General features: G+C 43.3%; 2 pseudogenes; one reads left to right on the plus strand and one right to left on the minus strand.

Annotated features, from left to right (window-relative positions):
• Positions 1–631, minus strand: part of LOC111958169 (thrombospondin-4-B-like) — a 10,065-nt pseudogene extending 9,434 nt beyond the window's left edge.
• Positions 632–801: 170 nt separating this feature from the next.
• Positions 802–9,321, plus strand: LOC111958170 (metaxin-3-like; annotated as a pseudogene).
• The last annotated feature ends 244 nt before the right edge of the window (positions 9,322–9,565 follow it).

The raw sequence follows: 9,565 nt of genomic DNA on the forward strand, positions 1-9,565 counted from the left end.
AACCTTAACTGACTGTCCTGACCCCAGATTATTAAATTGTTTGCCTAAAGACAGGGGACATGCGGTTTTAAACCAGACAACTAGACTGACCTCAGACTGTGGTTTGGGAAAATAGATCTTAACGTCATGGATAAATACATCTTAGTGAGAAGAAGTACTTCTACAGTCACTTAATAAAATAAATCACTAGCTGTGGTACAACTCTCTACCCACTGGGCACATACTGGTTGAATCAACATGGTTTCCATGTCATTTCAACAAAATTACGTTGAAAAGAAATGTGAAATAGACGTTGAATTGATGTCTGTTTGACCAAAGCCTGGGGAAGGCCAGTCAAAGCACAGACACACCGTCTCCATCCATGTCATCGTCACAGTCGTATCCTAGCCCGTCCATGTCCCGTTGGTCAGGGTTCCCCGATGTCAAACAGTTGTCACATGCATCGCCATGGAGATCCTTATCGCTGTTCTTTTGGTCCACGTTAGGATGCAGCCAACAGTTATCCTGAGTTACACACAGAGACAGGGTTCCTGCATCTGTTCAACATGTATCCTACCTGCTTGTGAACATACTGTACCCGAGAGGAATGTGACAGTTGTGTATCTGTATGTACCGTCACTAGTAGCGTCATCATTACCCTAAACATTTGCTAAACGTTCCTATTGTTTCTATTGGACAGGTTCAGCAAACAGGGAATGACCTACCTGAATCTGTCAAATAGAAATGCAKATTTTCGTTGCAAAACAGAACTTTTGCAACTGTTTGGAGCAATGATTACACCCCAAATGACAGCAAACAAACATGATGGCTTCCATGGATCTGAGATGCTGGGGAGGTGATTGGGGTTTGCCTTCAGTCCACACATAGTCCCTCATAGTGCTGGTAAATGCATTCAGGAAAAACTAAATGATGATATGTTCTTTGTGTCGCCAGTGTTCTGTTGCATGGCTGGCTACATTTTCCATTGTTTTATCTGACAACCTTTACCTATTATGAGAGATGCATGCAAAATCATCAACAAGACAGAGCTACTTACAGTATTTAGCTAGCTAGCTAACTGGAAAGCTAGCTAAATATTAGTGTTAAAACAAAATACAGATTCTATCTATCAATCTAGCCATTTAGAGGCTTTAACTAGCTAAAAGAGCCGAATATATTGATAAAAGTCACCTTGTCCAAGAGAGATTTACACGGTTATCAAAATGTAACAGCAGGGTAAGCCTACATGAAACAKAGCCCTTATTTTAAGTGCTTCTAAAATCCGCTAAATCAGTGGTTCCCAAACTTCTTATAGTCCCGTACCCCTTCAAACATTCAAACTCCAGCTGCGTACCCCCTCTAGCACCAGGGTCAGCCCACTCTCAAATGTTTTTTTGCCATCATTGTAAGCCTGCCAAACATATGATACATTCATTAAATATAAGAATGAGTGTGAGTTTTTGTTTTGGAAGTGACAAAGTGTCACGATCTTGGAAATGAGCGGACCAAGGCGCAGCGTGAGTATAGTTCAACATATTTATTTAAGTGAAACTAACAAAACCAAAATAACAAAACTTACAAAGACCGTGAGGACGTAGTGCCCAAACACACTAACAACCATTCAATATCCCACAAAACATATGTGGGGAAATAGCTACCTAAATAAGATCCCCAATCAGAGGCAACGATAAACAGCTGCCTCTAATTGGGAACCACATTAGCACCAACATAGAATAGATATACTAGATCACCCCCTAGTCACGCCCTGACCTACTACACCATAGAGAACCAAGGGCTCTCTATGGTCAGGGCGTGACACAAAGAGCTCTTATAGGACCAGAGCACAAAGAATAATATAATAATAATCAACCATTTTGCTCTTTATTTAACCATCTTACATGTAAAATKTTATTTGTTCATTGAAAATGGTTAATAACTCATCACAGGTTAATGAGAAGGGTGTGCTTAAAAGGATGCACATAACTCTGCAATGTTGGGTTGTATTGGAGAGAGTCTTAGTCTTAAATAATTTTCCACACACAGTATGTGCCTGTATTTAGTTTTCACGCTAGTGAGGCCCGAGAATCCACTCTCACATAGGTACGTGGTTGCAAAGGGCATCAGTGTCTTAACAGAGCGATTTGCCAAGGCAGGATACTCTGAGCCCAGCCCAATCCAGAAATCTGGCAGTGGCTTCTGATTAAATAAACATTTTCACAGAACCGCTTGTTGCAATTCCGATGAGGCTGTCTTGTTCAGATATCGGTAAGTGGACTGGAGGCAGGGCATGAAACGGATAACGAATCCAGTTGTTTGTGTCCTCCGTTTCAGGAAAGTACCTGCGTCATTGCGCACCCAACTCGCTCAGGTGCTTCGCTATATCACATTTGACATTGTCCGTCAGCTTGAGTTAATTTGCACACAAAAAATCATACAATTATGTCCTTGTTAATGCAGACAGAGAAGAACTCCAACTTCTTAATCATAGCCTCAATTTTGTACCGCACATTGAATATAGTTGCTGCACATTGAATAGAGTCCCTGTAATCCTAGATTCAGATCATTCAGGCAAGAAAAAACATCACCCAGATAGGCCAGTCGTGTGAGAAACTCATCATCATGCAAGCGGTCAGACAAGTGAAAATGATGGTCAGTAAAGAAAACTTTAAGCTCGTCTTTCAATAAAAAATGTTGTAAAAGCGTTACATGGTCGCTGCCCATACAATTGCATAGTGCAGAAAATACACAAGAGTTCAGGGGCCTTGCTTTAACAAAGTTAACCATTTTCACTGTAGTGTCTAAAACATCTTTCAAGCTGTCAGGCATTCCCTTGGCAGCAAGAGCCTCTCGGTGGATACTACCGCCACCCAAGTGGCGGCAGGAGCAACTGCTTGCACGCGCGTTACCACTCCACTATGTCTCCCTGTCATGGCTTTTGCGCCATCAGTACAGATACCAATATGAGCAGCAGCTACGTTTGGCTACATACGGACTGTTAGTGGAATTCTCGCGAGAGAGTAACGGTTAATGTGATTGGATGTTAATTATTTCACTAGGCCACCTGTATTTGTCATTGTGTTGTTATTTCGCTGAACACTAGATGGTTTAATTTTATTTTTGGCAGTGAAACGAGGCCACTCAGGCAAGAAAAAAACCTCACCCAAATGTATTGCCAATGGACTGTTTGAAAATGTGAAGAAGGAAAACATTTGACAAATATAGTGTAACGACCCTGGGTTTATAAGCGCGGAAAACGACTCTGCCGCACGAGCATGCTTTTGCGGCACAGTCGATAGCGCACCGGACCTCGGGCTAGAAGGTCGAGGGTTCGAGACCTGCTCCCTGCTGTTTCATTACATTCGTGTCAGAAGTGGGATTCGAACCCACGCCTCCAAGGGAGACTGCGATAACAATTTAAAAATATATATATACAGTGGGGCAAAAAAGTATTTAGTCAGCCACCAATTGTGCAAGTTCTTATTTTCCACCATAATTTGCAAATAAATTCATTAAAAATCCTACAATGTGATTTTCTGGAGAAAAAAAATTCTCATTTTGTCTGTCATAGTTGAAGTGTACCTATGATGAAAATTACAGCCTCTCTCATCTTTTTAAGTGGGAGAACTTGCACAATTTGTGGCTGACTAAAATACTTTTTTGCCCCACTGTATATATATTATTATAATAAAATGAATCACATTTTTATTTGGCGTACCCCTGACGGCATTCCCCATTTGGAATACCTGCCCTAAATGAATCGTGTAAAAATGATTGAACATTTTCTTGTTTGACCGCTATTTTTATGTATGTATTGACACCTCCACTGTGGGCTCTATAGCTAGGTTTCCATCCAATTGGTGACAGATTTTCATGCGAATATCTAAAATCAGCATAAAGAAAAATAGCACAATTTCCACCATCAGGGCGTGATGACTAGTTCACACAAAATGTACTTTTTCGTCTAAATTTCACGTATACCGAATAAATATCTAAATTCAATGTGTTTCCATTTGCATTTTAACTATACATAGTTTTGCACACAAACTGTTGAGTTAATAGCAAATGTTCCTTCTCTGTCTTGGCACGTGCCTCTAGCCAACAGCTCAGAGATACAGTGTGGTAGGCTAGTCTACAATGATACATTATTATGGATAATAATAAGAATATCCAATATAAATAAAATTTGACATACATGCTCAGACCCATTGACTATTTCCACATTTTGTTATGTTACAGCCTTATTAAATTTGTTTTTTTCCCTCATCCAATCTACACACAATACCCCATAATGACCATGCAAAAACAGTTTATACATTTTTGCAAATGTATATATATATAAAACATTTGCATAAGTATTCACACCCTTTTGTTGAAGCACCTTTGGCAGCGTTACAGTCTCGAGACTTCTTGGTATGATGCTACAAGCTTGCACACGTGTATTTGGGAGTTTCTCCCATTCTTCTCTGCCGATCCTCTCAAGCTCTGTCAGTTGACGGAGTTTCTGCCACAGCTATTTCAGGTCTCTCCAGAGGAACCAACTTAACATCTCTAGATCGGTTCAAGCCGGGCTCTGGCTTGCCACTCAGGACATTCAGAGACTTGTCCCGAAGCCACTCCTGTGTTTTCTTGGCTGTGTGCTTAGGGTCATTGCCAGTCGAAGGTGAACCTTTGCTCCAGTCTGAGGTCCTGAGCGCCTCTGGAACAGGTTTTCATCAAGGATCTCTCTGTACTTTGCTCTGTTCATCTTTGCCTTGATCCTGACTAGTTTCTCAGTCCCTGCTGCTGAAAAACATCCACAGCATGATGTTGCCACCACCATGCTTTACCTAGATGTGCCAGGTTTCCTCCAGACGTGACACTTGGCATTCAGGCCAAAGAGTTCAATCTTGGTTTCATCAGACCATATAATCTTATTTCTCATGGTCTGAGAGGCCTTTAGGTGCCTTTTGGTAAACTCCAACCGGGCTTTCATGTGCATTTTACTGAGGAGTGTCTTCCGTCTGGCCACTCTACCATAAAGGCCTGATTGGTGGAGTACTACAGAGATGGTTGTTTTGCTGGAAGGTTCTCCCATCTAGACAGAGGAACTCTGGAGCTCTGTCAGAATGACCATTGGGTTATTGGTCACCTCCCTGACCAAGGCCCTTCTCCTCTGATTTCTCCGTTTGGCTGGGCGGTCAGCTCTAAGAAGAGTCTTGGTGGTTCCAAACTTCTTCCATTTTAAGAATGATGGGGGCCATTGTGTTCTTGGGGACGTTCAATGCTGCAGAAATGTTTTGGTACCTCATGGCTTGGTTTTTGCTCTGACATGCACTGTCAACTGTGGGACCTTTATATAGACAGGTGTGTGCCTTTCCAAATCATGTCCAATCAATTGGGTTTACTACAGGTGGACGCCATTCAACTTGTAGAAACATCTCAAGGATGGTCATTGGAAACAGGATGCACCTGAGCTCAATTTCAAGTCTCATATCAAAGATCGATGAGGACATTTATTTATTTTTTAAATCTATTTTAGAATAAGGTTGTAACGTAACAAAGTGGAAAAAGTATACTTTCCAAAATGTACTGTAGGTCTGTCTGGTATGTCTAGCTGAATCTGGCTAATGTTAATAGCTGTCAGATGCCATTCTCATTGCTAACATTTCTTCAAGTTCAAGGTCTGTCCCCTTCGATTTACTTCTATTGACCTCGGTACGACCACTCTCCTGTCTTCTTGTTCTTAGCTTTGTAGCTAGCTAGCCCAGTAGCAAATTTTAGCATATCCGTAATTAGCTAATTAGTTAAGTATACAGTTGCATGATCGAATTCCCTATAGGCTAGCTGCTTCAACTATATGAATCATGCAATTGCAAGGTGACACCGTTCCTATTGAAAATGGCTTGCAGCGGCCAGCTCATTTGCTAGCTGGCAGTATCAACAAAATAGTTTGTCATGATTTTGTCATGTCTGCCCTATCTCTATTTGTATTGTTGTTCTTGGTGCTTACCAATCAGCTACCCAATACTGATACCAAGAAAGTGTACTGCTTTGACCACATTGGTATGATCCTGCCTGGCTAGAGCAAGGGACACTTCCGTCATGTGTTCCACTCATGGTTGTTATTATGTAGGCTTTATGGTAGTGTTGTTCAGTAAAGTGTACAATAGTCTCATGTCTTGTATTTCCTCTGAAAAGCTAACTTCTCTGCTCTCTGCCAATTTCTCTGGAGCCAAACTCACATTTACACCCATAGACTGGACGTGGAGGACATGGACAAAAGAAACAGAATTTTGTTGTACTAACACTAGTAATTACATGATCATTATTATGACATTTAACCTTGTAAAAAAGGTAAATACTAGCTAGTAAGGGATAGAGTACTTTATGTCTGGATGACTATCTGATGGAAGAGTATGAGATTTACTGCCTAATGTACATATATACCACATGCTGCACTTATGAACGGTGAAGTAACACAATATGACACACTTCAAACTCAGTTTCCCCTCTGTCCAACACTACAGGCGRGGTTCCAGAGTTGGTTTGCCAGGGATCCACAGTAACAGAACCTGCTCAGATTCTCAACTTCCTGAGAAAACATTTCCTGCCTTCACAGTAAATTAAGTTTTGAAGAACTATATTTATGCAGAGCTAACAACAAGGCCTGTGTGTTGTCTACCAGAGGTTTAATACAGACTAGGAGTTGTCGACGAGGCAGGGAGCAGGCACCATGGCTTACATTGCTCTGCTGGAGGAGAAACTACGACCAGTAGTGTCTGTAGTTGTACTGTGTACAGATTGTTGTGGATGTGTATGTTGTTTTGCATTTAGACACATTTTGAAAGTGCAGCAGATGGTTTTTGTTTGTGAGTGTTATGTGCCCTGTATTATGTACTGTTTTCTAAGTGTGTGTGTGTGTGTGTTGTCCTGTAGTTACACACGTTCTGGGTGGACGCTGAGAACTATGCTAACCTGACTCGGCCGTGGTTCGCCTCCCGCTCTCCCTTCAGCCTCAACTTCCTGGTCCCTTGTCGCCATGCCAACAAAGACCTGTCCCGTATTTTGCTGACCAAAGGAGATTCCCCTCTACACACCATCACTGAGGTGGAGGGAAAGGTAGGAGAGTCCCCTCTACACACCATCACTGAGGTGGAGGGAAAGATAGGAGATTCTCCTCTACACACCATCACTGAGGTGGAGGGAAAGGTTGGAGAGTTGCCTCGACACACCATCACTGAGATGGAGGGAAGGGTAGGAGAGTCCCCTCTACACACCATCACTGAGATGGAGGGAAGGGTAGGAGAGTCCCCTCTACACACCATCACTGAGGTGGAGGGAAAGGTAGGAGAGTCTCCTCTACACACCATCACTGAGGTGGAGGGAAAGGTAGGCCACGAACACATACGGTGGGGACTACTTGATACCAAATTATATCTCACCCCTGCATTCTAAGTAAATTCTCCTCTCTCCATCACCCCTCTCATCAGATTTACAGTGAAGCGAAGTGTCTGAATCTTCTCTCCCACAGATTGGGGACGGACTACTACTTCTTTGGGAACACGTGAGTTCTGGACTACCGTAGTGGGCTGGGTTGGGTATGATTATATTATGTGTGGTGTATTAATGTATGTGTCTTTCTCTCTGTTCCAGGCCGTCCAGCCTGGATGCATTTGTGTTTGGCTCTGTAGCTCCCCTCCACAAGGCAAGTCTACCCAGCAGCCCTCTGCAGAGCCACTTCAGACAGCTGGACAACCTCCAACGCTTCTGTGACCACATACTCGATGCTCACTTCAGCAGTCATCCGGGTGAAACCAGCATTCTATACTGTGTGTGATTGTCAGCTTGGGCTGTTTATATATTGTTGATTGCTTCAGGTCCAGGGGTTTGGGTTACAAAGAGCCTGTTGTGTTTTTAATAGAACATGGCGGTGAAAATCTGTTCCTGCAAAGCCTTTTATAAACACAGGATGTGTTACTTTTGGCAGGTTGTCATTTTCAGCAGGAGCAATACCTAAGATTCTGTACATGTACAGTGCATTCGGGAAAGTATTCAGACCCCTTGACTTTTTCCACATTTTGTTACGTTACAGTCTTATTCTAAAATAGATTTTTTCGAGAGCCGTGCATCCCCCGAAACACAACCCAGCCAAGCCGCACTGCTTCTTGACACAATGCCCGCTTAACCTGGAAGCTAGCCGCACRAATGTGTCGGAGAAAAACACAGTACACCTGTCGACCGTGTCAGCGTGCATTGCGCCCGGACCGCCACAGGAGTCACTATTGTGCGATGGGACATGAAGATCCCTGCCTGCCGAACCCTCCCCTAACCCGGYTGATGCTGGGCCATGGATCTCCCGGTCGTGGCCGGCTGCGACAGAGCCTGGTCTCGAACCAGGATCTCTAGTGGCACAGCTAGCACTGCAGCTAGCACTASAGTGCTTTAGACCACTATACCACTCAGGAGGCCACAAATGGATTATATTTTAATGGTCTGTACAATGCTGGTCTGACCAATCAGAATTAATGCTCCATGGGGGTGCTAGTGCGCATGCGTATGGAGTAGAAGCGTTCGTCCGCTTTAAAAAAAAATCTTTAATTGTTACAATTTTAGTTCCCAATTTGCAAAAAAATATATATACACGTTAATTAGTATATAACCCAGGCACTAACTAACAGCGAAAAAGTGAAATATGGCGACGAAAACAAACAGAACAGCTAACGCAAAGTCTACAAAGGCCCAGGCCCAACAAGCTGCAGCTTGCGCCATTTTGAGTACTGAAGACGACAACTCTTCAGACACCCAGCAACAAGATTCTGCCATGGCAATGTGTCAACAAATGAGGCTGTAATAAAAACTATCACCGATCYTTTTGACAGGCTCGAAACAAAGTTTGAGTCTCTAAAGACAGCACAGGCCGAACTGAAGAGCCGCATGGATGAGCCCCTATCTGACCATGACACCTGGATCGGAGGCCTGGAAACCACCTACGCGCAACTTTCAAAAAATAACGAGTCACTTCAAGCCAAGGTTCTCGACTTAGAAGGCAGAAGTCGCAGGCTGAACATCAAACTTGTGGGGATTTTGGAGGATGAAGAACAAGGTAAACCCACAGAGTTCGTGTCCAAGCTCATTCCCAAGCTGCTGGGCGATGACAACTTCCCAAAGCACCTCATCATTGACCGTGCACACCACTCTCTACAAGCGAAGCCCTCACCAGGTTCCAGGCCGCGCACCATAATCGCAAGGGTACATCACTTTCAGGAAAAGGAGCTAATTCTACAACTTGGACGACAGCGACCTATGGAATACAAAGGCCAAAAGGTTCCCATCTTCCCCGACCACACCATGATGATGGTGTAGTCGGTGATGGAGCAACAGAGCGCATTCCGAGTTGTGATGCAGACCATGAGATCGGCGATGGTGAAATACAGCCTGCGTTTTCCAGCAAAGCTGCATGTTCATCACAACTGCATGACAAAAGTCTTCACCAAGCCCGAAGAGGCTGCAACCTACTTATCAAAACTACAGCAAACCCTCTGAAAGGGTGAAATCACTCGCCATACATTTCTGGGATYTTGACTGCGCAAACAGTGGATTCTATGTT

The sequence above is a fragment of the Salvelinus sp. IW2-2015 genome, linkage group LG33, assembly GCF_002910315.2.
Source record: "Salvelinus sp. IW2-2015 linkage group LG33, ASM291031v2, whole genome shotgun sequence".
In the NCBI taxonomy this organism is placed as follows: Eukaryota; Metazoa; Chordata; class Actinopteri; order Salmoniformes; family Salmonidae; genus Salvelinus; species Salvelinus sp. IW2-2015.